Source organism: Cynoglossus semilaevis, chromosome 10 (assembly GCF_000523025.1).
Source record: "Cynoglossus semilaevis isolate Cse_v1.0 chromosome 10, Cse_v1.0, whole genome shotgun sequence".
In the NCBI taxonomy this organism is placed as follows: domain Eukaryota; kingdom Metazoa; phylum Chordata; class Actinopteri; order Pleuronectiformes; family Cynoglossidae; genus Cynoglossus; species Cynoglossus semilaevis.
The window spans coordinates 6,016,192-6,029,488 of record NC_024316.1 but is presented as its reverse complement, the minus strand read 5'-3'; the positions used below and the strand labels follow the sequence as shown (position 1 = coordinate 6,029,488).

The window sequence follows — 13,297 nt, the reverse complement described above, 5'->3', positions numbered from 1 at the left end:
AAAACCAGTAATGCATGTCCAGAAAAGTCATCTCCTTCCAGACGGAGATTGTTTGAAAAGTGGAGTAAAGGCTGGGCTGCATACTAATCCCTACTGCATGGCCGTGTTTGTGTTGGTCTGAAAACGAGAGAAAGCTCCAAAGATTGTGAAAACAGGTTCCATTTACTGTGATAAAAATCTGTTAATCTGGCCGCTGCCAGCCCCCTCTCCATATATCAGCCACATTCATTTCCCTAAAGGACTGGAAGGCTGGGCTTCACAACTTACTCACACTCTGAGAGAAGCAGATGTTTGAACATCACTCACATCTACTTGTTGCTGTTGCGTAGTAATCCTCTTCACCATGTTATTGTGGCTGACAGAGTGTTTGGCCAGCGGGCACACATTTCATGTTAACAACACATCAGCAGCTGCGAATGTGAACAAAGACATAATGAAAACACGCTTCAACTGTCGGCTACTCTGTTACACGGAGGAGGTTGGTTTCTGAATGTGGCTACCGCTCAGAAGTATATAAAATATTTGAAATACTTCAATTGAGATGCACTATAATCATGGATAGAAAGAAGCCAAAGCAGAGCCCAAGCTCAGATGGACACATGTGTTACTGCATGTGTATGTTTGTGTGAAAGGAACGCCCCCACTCTGGCCCCCGTTGCCTTTTTCCAGCCTGCAAAATGTGGAAAAAATGCGAATGTGACTCCAAGCACAGAGGAGAGTGCCAGAAACACTGGAGCAGGACATTTAACTCCATGGCTCCATTAGACATGTTCAATATCAGGCCTGTTGGTGAGATTTGGTTCACACTGGCACCAAGAAGAGGAATCTGGGGACAACAGCTGCGAATGGAGCAGATTCAGATCCACTTCTCCTCCTTTAGATATCCAGACAGATACGACTGGCAATGGAATGACATCACTGATTAAACCAGGCTCACTCTGTAATAAAGGCCTTTTTGTTTGGGTCACTGGATATTTGAGGACCAAGTATGCATTCAGTCTTTTTTCCTGGAGATTTGTCGTCTTCTGCACTATGATTACCCAGTATGCACTGCATCAGTCTGTCAGTGACTCATTATGATATCACCCATGGATCTTATTAAAGCAATTATTTAAAAGGCAACATGATAAAGCGGCCACTTTGGTCGATGTGCATATGCACAGCTGTGACAGTTTACAGTCTAACAGTGTGAAGAGTGGATCTAATCAGAGTGGGAGGAATGTGACCCCTCACCTTTACTGGTGAACCCTGTGCAACCGCTGCAGCGCAGCCTTATCTGATCACTGTGTCTGGCACGGTAATTATTTCCAGATTCCTCAGTGGGCCGCCAAAAACTGTAGGAAATTGGGATGGAGAGAAAAGCAAGGGGGGCATTTGAAATCTTAACTTCCAGTCAGGACTGTTTAACAGCGCAGTGAGATGCACAGTTTAATTGTCAATTTCTGTTCCACTGAAAGGCCAAAACATCAGTTCCTCTGCCTCCAATCTCAGCTCCCTCTACAGTTACACAAACCTCCTTAATGGGCTCCACCACTGCCTCCATCAAGCGTTCCTCAGATCTTTTGCTTTTCTCATATGTTTTTAAAATCCTTTCATCAGATCCAAACCATCTTCCCCTTATGTTTGTGGCGTCATCTCCAAACTGCTCAGCCTTAGAAGACCCTCAGATGCTCATTTATATTCCAGTCCACCCTGTTCACTTACGAGGACACAATCAACAAATATTAAAGCAGGTCTTACTTCATTCTCAGCACTGGAAGACTGGAAAGTGTCCCATGCCCTTTTACTGCTGGTCTTCAGCCCAGACAAAATTGGAAATGATGCCTTTGGAAGAGCATTGGTCATAAAAAAGTGAGCAGCAAGCCAAATTTTGAGCTCACTGTCTTCTATTTGTAAAATAAATAGTGGAAAGATTGCAGAGACAGCGCTAGCATCGGATGATTTTTATGAAATAATCCAATGGAACCTAAACCTGAGCCGTTGCACTTAATTGAGACGTCGATGCAACGATGTTAGCTATGAAACTCTAGTGTGTGTTCAGTACACACAGCATGACCTCATGGCCTTCTGGCTGCAGCAGGACTGGTCATCCTTGTCTCCAGTGTACACTGTAAGAGAGATGGCCTTTCAGGGATATCGATACATTTGGCATTGAATTTCTGACGCAATGTCAGAGTCATATTTATACAGACTCCTGTCATATACAGTCATTTTACAGTAATTTATGCATGATGACTATGAAATGTCAATAACGGGAGCTGGTGGTACAGATCAGGCATCGGATTGTGTTGTAAACGCAACACAAATTGATTTATTCATGCTGTTATTTTTACTTGTTGTGCTGCTTGACTCCGGGCAGAATAGCTGCTGACAAGGTCAGAAAAAGGTAATGTCAAAAGAACAGCGGAGGTTGAGTTTGGAGGAAGTGTTAGACAGGCAAGGTGTTGATGATTCGGACGTGTGTCGAGGCGAGATAGCAGATCAATTAGCAGTGGGAGTTTTGAGATGGAGCTGCTTAGCAGAAGCAGGAAGTAGTGTGCTTGAAGCAGGCGAGCTCAATAACTAGATCAGGATCTATCAGTAGATCACAGAGGGAATTCCGGTAGATCATGAGCAAATAAAATAAAATAAATATAATTCTATAGTGTGTAGTAGTGACCATTTTTGTAAGAATGCATTTAATCAGTACCCCAACATATATTTATATAAGGTATTATATGCGTGAATATATATTTAATGTTTTCAATGTAGGTACATCACTTTAGCCTTGTCATTTGAATAGTAGCTCCCGTGCCAAAAAACTGTGGACACCTCTGGCTTAAAGTATTAGTACAAATTCAATGTAACGCGTCCCACCTACTAATAAAATAAGCACAAATTATATAAATTGCATCAACATTTTGAGTCATACTTTTATATATTTTGCTTGTTCCATCCTTTAGTTTAGACACAAATAAAAGCAGTTTGGTAACACATACATCTGCATCTACCTGCTGTTATTTGTCTGGATTTATCCTAATTAATCTTGGTTAATAATGTTCAAGAATAATCATGATTAATCATGATTAATCATGATAAATCCTCAGCTGCACTGTGATTAATCAGATCATAAATTGACGTTACTGTATATCGTCTTCCATCGTGAGAGTCTAGCTGTTCAGACTGTACTAGGTACAAAACAACACCTGATTTTACATGCTGCTGTCTTGTACGCAGTTTAACAACTTGCCCAATTAACTTTTGTCTTCAGCTGCTGTGTTTGCCTCTTTACATCTGGACCACTCTGGTCCGTACAGAACAACATATATCCTCTTACCTATTAATAATGAAGGTACTCAGGGACCAGGGCTATATGTTATAATCGACCTCTGGTCTCCTATAACCTCCAGTACAAGTCAAAGCTACTACACTCCTAATGTTGAATTAGGAGGAAAAGGCCACTTAGAAGTTCCTGTTTATAGTAATCAAAACAAGTACCTGGTCATAAATCTGCATGAGAGTATTGATCTTTTAAAAGGCTAATTAAAATGACAAATAGTCTGGTTTTATAAAGTGTTGTTCTATTCCTACTGACCACTTAAGGCACTTTTGTTCTTGTGCTATCCCAGTGGGTTCCAGCAGGAGTGAATGTGACCTGATACAAGTAACAACAGATATTGGGCCTTTAATATATGATACAAAGAAACTTACTGTATCTTTTTCTCATATATACTATATAAAACTCCAGTGTCACAACAGCAGCTCTTTGCGTTCAGATGATAAACTGTGGCTTTACTCTGTTTTCCTGCAGTACGTTATAACCCTTACAGCCACTAAGTCAATTTTAAACAGCACCACAAGCAGCCATTTCTCACCCTGTTTCCCTCTCCCTCTCTCTCTTATACTCACACTCTCACTTCTCATCTCTCCTACTCTGTATTTCTCACCATGCAACATTTTTTACCCAGTTTGTAGCATCAGTATGCAGAGTAAAACCTATCAGTAATCCCCCTGCTGCTCTCTTCCAGCTCTGGAACTGCCTATCTGGCCCGCAGTAGTTATAGGTCACTCACAAACACACACACACGCACACTGATGCACAGCAACACAGACATACACACACTTTTTTAAACATGCTCATGCATCGCAACACACAAATGCACAGACTGCATGCACGATGAGACAGTTGGTGTGTGAGAGGTGATGGCATTCGCTGTGACTCTGAGAGCAGATCTAAGGATGCTCTGAGTAGACTCTCATTTTCTCTCTTCGTCTGTCTCTATCGCTCTCTCTCACACAGACGCACACACACACACTGAGAGAGCGAGTGCCAGTCTACATCCCACAGTTTAACCCCTTCTAATCCCCTCAGAGTAAAACACCCTTATGGTCAATTTGCACTCTTTCATACTTCTCTGTGGAGCAGCCTCAAGAGTATATGCACCGAACAGCCGGGAAGAAACATCACACGTGTAATAGACCCTTCCCATGGACATTAGAGACAGAATGTTTATTGACAGACTGTACTTTTCAGCCAAACCGGGTGGTCGTAGTTTGGCCTTGTAGTCGCACAAAATCTAGATGTGATTAATTTAACATGTGATTTACTCTATGGAGTAGTGCAGATTGTCCCTCAATTAAACAGCTTTAGCCTTTAGCAGACACATGCTTACAAGCTAATGTGTGCTCTTAGCTGTGAAGCTAAAACATTCTCTGAAGGTAAATACTCCATGATAAACAAAATATATAACAAACTCAGGTTCTGTATCAACCCAAAATACATGGCTTTCTATGGCATTATTTCAAATTCTAATAAAGGTGAGGTCCATTTTGTAACATTTATCTAAGTTTACTGTACAGTTATCAACAAAACTTCTGTTGTGACTAGAGAGGTCATGCGGTGATCATGGTTGGCCTCTTGTCTTGCAGCAATGGTTGCCAAAGTATTGTATAGGGGTTTTGCAGGGAGGGTGGGGGGGTATAGGCAAAGCCCATTAATTTCTGTTTCTATTTATAATTTATAATTTTCTTCAACTGATCGCACATCTGAGTGGGTGGGATTACCAAACAGCAGCCATGAGAAAAAGTCTGAGGACAATAGACTTTGATGCCTAGTGGTTTTCTGGATGTCTTTCTGTAGGATGTTGAAATCCTCCAGGTAATCCAGTTTCCTTGCCCAAAAAATGAAATAAATTATTTGGAAATTCTTAATTGACCACAAGTGTGGGGGTGAATGGCAGTTTCTTTCCATATGCTGCGTTCTGCCCAGACTGTTCTGAGTGTTCCCAGGTCCCCTCGTGGAAATAAAGGATGGATGAAGACAACATGATGGAACCTCACCTAAATTCCACGCAGTGCACCTTTAAAGCTGTTCAAGTTACTACAGATTCGCATAAAACAGAAATAACACACAGACACACTTCAGTGCAGGTACGGATGGACTGAATTCCTAATGGAGTGAACTACAGCGGGAGAGACGCGGAGCTGACTCAGTACACAAGGAAAAACCAGTCAAGTACATCAGTGCACAGTGGGAAAATGAAATGTTCTGTTCCACAGCTCCATAAACTGCTCAGTTTCCTTGGTTTCACAAGAGGAAATAATTTTCAAGTGTGTGAAAGAATTCTGAAACACACATTCACACGTACACACACACTCAAAAAACAAACCCCATGGCTGCACAAGAGGGAAAAAAAACTTGCTGACTCAAATACACAAATAATATTTCACACCAGCAATTTCACAAAAACCACATAAACACTCACACACACCCGCTGCATAAGCACGGTGCATGGTGTAATACACACACACACACGCACACTGGGAGAATGGCTCCATTTCTCTCATTAGGGAGAAGGAGCTGCCTGCAGCAAATCCTTTTCTAGTCAGTCTGCTGAGATCTCAAAAACCAACAGCACTCATCAGACAGAGGACAGCAGAGCAGAGCAGAGGAGAGGAGAGGAGAGGAGAAAAGACGAGAGGAAAGGAGAATTGAGCATTTATATTATACATGGAAACTGCCCTGGAAATACAGGTGATATAAATGAATGGTTGAAAACGAGGCATTCGTTAAATGAAAAAGGTTTTCAGATATCTAAACTATGACATTCCAAATTTTGACTCAGGAATAACTGCAAACTGACAACCTACCAACCTGACGTGAGTGAGTAAAATAGGTGTACATGATACAGTAGGGCACAGAGGGTGTAGATATATGAAGCAGGGATGACACTATACCATAGAGACGGGAACCTTTTCGATGGAAATCATGAAGTACTTTTGCATTTTCCTGAGTATTCTCAGGTTTCCAAAATGAATTCTAGGTCGTCTTCAGGAAAATGTTTACTGACAGTGTGATTATGGATACGATCATCGATGGAGGTTCCTTCCAGAATCCCCGAGGGGTGGGGAGGTGGATTGCTGATGGCTTTGTCGAGTTCTGATACAGTTGCGTACTTAGTGTTACTACCTGCATATAATACAGCAGTATTCATTACCCGTATAAAGTCTGTGATAAGACAGTCTAGTGCTGCCGTGCATGAGCAGCTAAAAAAAGCCAAACGTACTTGGAACCAAGACAAATTTTAATGAGACACGACATCACTGTGACTAAAAGGCCAAATGAACTGAGACACATCTGGGTGTAAAAAGACAGAAAAGTGAAACAATTAGGTGGTGGTAAAAACTTTTAAAAGTACAACTCCTCACATTCGGAACGATGTTTGCGAAGGAGATGAAGGATAATTAGATAATTGCCAGTTTGTGGACAGATGAAGTTTTTTAGGGTTTTTTTATGGCGTTGTTGTGCACACACTCTCCTCTTTGTGCAAATATGATTTCAGCTGCACTCATGTAACGTCAGGACAAATTTGGCTCTTGTTGCGTAGCGGGAAAAACACAGAGGCTGAACAATATGGTTTTGACCATTATGTTCAAAAGCGGAATAATTATTCTCCCTTTTTCAAAGAGGTGTGAATTTCCTGAATGCAGGAGAGAATAAACGAGACGGATAGAGAATAAAGAGATGGAAGGAGACGTACAACATAATAGCACTCAATAAGCCGTGGAGAAAAGAGAGAAATGGAAATAGGCACAAGAAGAGAAAATAATAGACAGCCCCATTAGGCAGAGGTTATTGAGTAAATTCATCTGGCCAGAAAAGAGCTTCTCCTCTGCCTGTGTCACTGCTGCTTTCACCAAACTCAACATTTTCTCTCCAATTTCAAACCATTTGCAACGCTGTCGGGTGTATCTGAGTAAGGCTAACCATCCGTCGGCATTGCCTTTGAAATGTCTCCAATGCATCAGAACCAACAATACACAGAACAAACCACAAGGAGCCTTGGATGTTGTTGAATCATGTTTCTGACCCTGTGGTTTTATTTTGTTGCATTGAAGAAGAAGTATTTACTAGCAGAGCTACAGCACTGCTGCGTCTTATCAGCTTTGGCCTTATTTCACACAAAACGTGGGGCAAATTAACGCTGGCAGAAAAACATATGAAGACAAAGAAGGGACAGAAGAAATGATTTTTCAAAGAAAGCCTGATTGTTTTTTTTAAATAAAAATACCTGGGATCAATGTGCTACTGTGGTTAACAGTATATGAAGGTGGCATGAAAATTCGCTGAACTTTAACTCATTGGTTTATAACAAACATGACTAATGTAAATAAACCCACACTGCAAACACAAAAGCATTAATGGTCAAATGAAATACAAAACTTAAGGCAAGACAAAAATGGCTGCTAAAACCACAGAACAAAATGTCTATCACCGTACAAGCTACTGCAAAGGTTGCTTCAAATTATTAAAAATATTGCAGAATTGATCATATATTTGAATATCTACTGGTATAATACCCTGAAATAAATAGAAAACATTAGCCTACAACTGGCTAATATGTATGGATTCACATCAATCTAAAAAGAATCCAAGTGATAACCAGAAGGTCAACCGTCCAATGGTCCGTCCTCAGGTTTTGTTAAATTCCTTGTGCCTTAACAGAACAAATCTCACGGTAAATCTTTCTCCTGTCTTTGTCCCTGATGTGAAAATACCTCCAACTGCTGACATTGTTGACCTACTTTAATAAACTACCCATGAGGGGGAATTACACACTGAACTGCAGTAGAAAAACACAACAGTAATGGACCCATGTGCAGCTGGCTGTGGTGAAAAAAAAGTCATCATGAAGCATTGGGTCTTTGGATCTGCATGTTTTTTAAGAGTATTTGAATGAGGAAGATATACAGTGTGTGTATATATATATATACACACACACAACAATCCAAGTGAGCGAGGCTGTTTAAGGATGCAAAACAACCTGCTGAGGTGTCCTTGATCCAAAAACACAGAACCTGGATGATGTACTTTCATAATGAGAGCCAAGGAGACACATGAGAGGATACAGCACATATGCTTCTCTCATCCTATTTTTCAAAAACACGCACAGTTGAAGCCTTATGGCCCCCGCCTCACTCCTCCCCTCCCTCACATGCTGCTTTGTGAGTGACTGAGCACTCAATAAAATGAGATGAGCCTCAGTACCCGTGAGCAGAGCAGGGTGTGTGTGTGTGTGATTGTGATAGAGAGAGAAAGAGAGAGAGAGAGAGATGATTGGGAGGAGTGTCATTGCAGTCACTGACTCAGCATTTCTGTGCTGTCGCTCCTGTCACTTCACCTACGTTTCTTCAAAATGAAGCCAAGTGGGACCTGTCATGATACATCTAAAAATGTTGGAAACACAAGGTCGATGACACCTCCTGTTTACCCTGCACCTTCTCTGCAAACTGTTTATACTGGAAACAGCAACGCTAACCATGGAAATGCCGCTGTCAGTTTCCTTTGGTTTCTTTAAATGAGATGAGATGAACACTTAACGAATGTGCACCTACTGTCAACATCTTTCTGACAACAAGTCACAACCCGCTGAGTCATTAGTAATACATGTGGATAACTGATTAACTGATAGGATATTATAATTTAACAATTCACCGATTAACTAAGCTCAGAACCTTATATTAGAAAGAACAAGTTGAACAAAAGTTAGCCATAAAGTATGCACAATTGTAGTTGTTAAACTAATTTGTAAAGTAACTCAAATTAAGTCAAGATGGGCAAAAGAGTTAGTCAAAAGTTAAGTGAATTCTTCTCATCAGGGTGATTTTTCACTGTTCCATGCAACTGTTTCCAATTTCTTACCATCAACTTTGTGTTGATTTAAAGACACTGCAAACCCACACTGAGAAACTCCCAGAGTCATTCAGTATTTTTAGAAATGCATATAACGATGTTGTACTTTGTCATGTTGAAAAACACGCTGCTTCGGTATCTGCAGGATTACAGTAAATCCCCGCTGCCATAAACTCTGCTCCTTTGGCTTTAATGTACTTGTACTTTTACGTACTTGTACTTGCATCAAATCACCAGCAATTACCTGGGGTGTTGAACATTAACATGCAGAACGCTGTTTCAATACAATGTGCTATTCAATTTCTCAATGTGGCATTTCAAGCAGCTGTATGGGTCCGTTGTTCTAAGACTGTGATTTTTTTTTTTTACTTTAATAGGATTTTCACCTTGGTAAACCAAAAATAAAACACTTTCTTTCAAACTTTAAGGGTCAGAGTTCATGCTCTAAATCAGGGATTCCAAACGTGTGGTGCGCACATCCTGGCGGTGCATGGGCTTCCACTAGTGGGTGCATGAAATAAAAAATGTGATGGTAGTTTGGAGTGTTTTTCGAGGGTAAATAAACATTTAATTTGGAAAATTTCAAATCAAAGACAGATATTTTCAAGCTGTGTGGCACCTGGAGTGCCTCAACCTGGTTGGGATATAGACGGGAATGTGTGGCCAAAAAAGTTTGGGAACCACTGATCTAATGTACAGTAACAGTACTTATTTCAGTTATTTCACATCTGCTCACAGTCCACAAATATTCTACATACCATCAACTTCCTCCTACGGTCCGTCCAACCCTGACCTGGGTCCTGCACTAAATATATACAAGGACAGAAGCCTGACAGAAGCAGGATGTACGAGTGCGTCTGTGTGTGATATATGGAGCGGTGCTGATTGGACTCATGGTGCAGGGGGAGAGGAAACACACAAAAGTTCAGTGATTTTGTTCATTTACACATCATTATGTGACTTGTGCATACAACCTCCCCCCCCCCACACACACACACACACACAGAGGGATGTTCACACAGACTCAAACACACACACACACACATTCAAGCTCATTACTACTGCCTGTACCATTGAGACAGAAAAGAACAGAACTTAAAAGCAGAAATTGGCCATTTGGGAGAACAAACACAAGTCGCTTGGTCTGCAGCAGTAGAGGAAGGGTTTCTGAAATTATTTTAATTGCTGACAGAACAATGGCAGAATTATCCCTGCTCACACCATGTGTGCCTCCTAAAGAAACCATGAATGCTGTTGCACGCAGCAATTAAGCTCCTTGCAACTCTCATTTTGAACTTGGGAAGCTAGTGTTTCTGCAGCGAGGCGGCGTGTAGGAGCGGCTGCCACCTCCTGTCTTGCAGACACATTTGTGCAGCATCACATCATGTGTTTCCCTTTACAACAGAGACTATTTGAATCTGCCTTCCCCTCTTTTCATCTGCTGTGGCCTTTCACTGCAGAGGCTGCATCAAAGATGATGGAAACTTAAAAGCTCCACTGTTCCCCGGCTTCTCCCTCCATTCTCTCTCTGACAGACAGGCTGGCAGACAAGACAAATTGGTTCCTCTCTAATACTGAAGGGTGCAACTGCTGAATACAGAGTAAAACCACGTTATTAATAGGGATAGGTATGACTTCATGTGATCACTTAATTATCACACCGCAAGTCCAGGCTGTAGAATAGCTACAGGCTGACCAATCAGAGCCAGTCACTAGCAAGTAATTTCACACATTCACAGAGGTAAAATGTTAGTTTATGTTCAAGCTTTTTTTTTGTTTTTTTGTTTGTTTGTTTGTTTGTTTGTTTTTTTTTATAAATCTGCTTGTGGAGCAAAAGCATCAACTCCAGACGAAACAAGACGTTCAACATCTGAGCAAGAAAATGGAACTCAATATTTTATAAATGATTTTAAATGATTCAAACTATCTGTAAATATGAAGTTGACCAATCACATTTCAGTTTTCCTCGTTCAGCCTAGTGTAGGACCCTGCTCTATCTAACGAGTACTGAAATTAAAGCTCCCAATAATCATTTGTTCTGCAGAATCCTGGTCTATGTCTACTCCAGAGCGAAGTTATTATTTGTTTTCAACAACTTCTGCTTTAAATACAGTTGATTTGTCATATATGTAAAATCAGATCTTTTTCTAATCACAGGACGGAGAGACAGGACATTGATGAGCTACTAGAGTGAGACATAAATCAATCAACAACTCGAGCCTTAGGCTATAATCAAACCTAAAATCTTCTGCAACATTTCTATAGATTTATCTGACCGGGTGTTATGAAGCAGATGTTAGAATAATTATTTGATCTACTTGCATGAGCAGCAGGCATCGACTTCACGACATGCCAAATACCACCGAGAGCAATGGCGAGTCATTGCTGCAGAAGGTCAGCAGAGAGGGAGAGAGACTGTGGATCAAATGCGGCCACTTTGACACCAGTGTAACATTTTAATACCAATTCAATAACGACAGCCCCCCAACCCCCCGACCCATGGTTTCATGACCTGAAATGGTTAAACGTAACTCAACTGCTTGGCTTTATTGTCATTACATTTCATTTACATTACATCTCCCACCCATCACCCCCGCACTATAAACCTACACACACACTCGCCTCACATTACTCAATACAACGTCTGAGGTATGTGGCAGCTCCATTCAGACGGACCGCAGGGTGCTCCGCCATTCGTCTGAGGCTCTCATCTCAGCTGGAGGCTGAGCCACAGAGGGCTAACAGCGCAGACACAGCTCCACCGACAACAACAACAACAACAACATCAGCTCCCTGACATAACACACACAGACGCACACATTCAACCTCTCCTTGAGACGATTGGTGCTTTTGCAGCGAACACAGTGGCTTCACACTGGGCAGGGCGCTGAGCCTGCTGACTCCACTCTCACTTCTCATGTGGCTCACACAGGTCCGCGTCAGGGCGCTTTACCACAACAGACTCGCTCACCACTCCGGGAGGCTTGGTCAACAAACAGAGTGTAGCCGTTATTGAGTGAGTCGTGTTGGGTCTCCTAGCACTCCTAGTGCTATAAACATACTAACCCAAAATGACTATAAATGTACAATATGTTGACTGTTAAAGTTTTAAAATTATATTTTTCGATGATATTCATCTTAATAAAGGACAATCAGATAATATGCAGGTCCTTTTTGAAATAAATTTGAAGACTTGGCAGAGGTCAACGTAAAAGGCCAATGAAACAAGGTGAAATTGAGACGAAACCCCTTTACAGGAACTCCAAGCTCAGTATTTGGCAGCTTTGCCTGGATGAAGCTACAAAAATGACCTTTATTCAGTCAAGAAACAGACCATCAAGAGTTGTCTTTGTGCCAACAGACCAAACAAAAGGGAAAATACTGTAGAGGCAACACATATGAATCGCTTTATACTAAAAGATCACAGCGTTCTCAGACGAAAATCGGACTTTTTTACCACAGAGGATTATTCCTTACCTTCTGCCGTTATACATATTGCAACTCTTATTTCCATCAACTGAATCTATTCTTTTGTTGTATTAATCATCATGTTATGATTTTTTCTATGCTATATATTGCTTTCTGCATAAAGGAATCCAACTGAAAATGTCCTCCTTAAATAAATATGAGCTTTGGTAGCAGCAGGAAATAATACATCTGGAGGTACATCCACAGATAGCAGCGAGGGAGAAAGAAAGATCTCCTGGAAGAACAAATTAATAATAAAAGACTCTAAGAATAAACTAGGTAATTAGGTTAGAGGCGGCTTAAAGCACACGGAGCAGCTCTGTTGTAGACTCATTCTGCTTCATTTTGGGTTGAAAAAAATAAAAAATAAAATAAACAGCGTCTGCAGTTTTACAGGAAGCAGTATGTTCTATGGTTATTATGTCAAATTGGAAGTGATGCACAGGGTCTCTGTCTTATCACCGCGTCCCAGCACAGGAACATCACTGCACACATGCACACTTAGAAGAAAGGGGAAGACGTCTTTCTTTCCAGTGACTCTCTGCGCATCCAGCTCCTGCATCATATTTCTTTGTGCAACACACACGTACACACACACTCTGATGCACACACATATTCTCACAAGTTCACCCCCAAGTGAGATAAGAAGAGAGAGAA

The 13,297-nt window shown here is 41.2% G+C and overlaps 2 protein-coding genes across 4 annotated transcripts in view; one reads left to right on the top strand and one right to left on the bottom strand.

Annotated features, from left to right (window-relative positions):
- snphb (syntaphilin b) overlaps positions 1-13,297 on the top strand; it is a 1,167,912-nt gene that overhangs the window by 67,161 nt on the left and 1,087,454 nt on the right. The window lies entirely within an intron of this gene.
- LOC103384751 (plexin-A1-like) overlaps positions 1-13,297 on the bottom strand; it is a 68,352-nt gene that overhangs the window by 34,949 nt on the left and 20,106 nt on the right. The gene's annotated exons all lie outside the window — the stretch shown is intronic.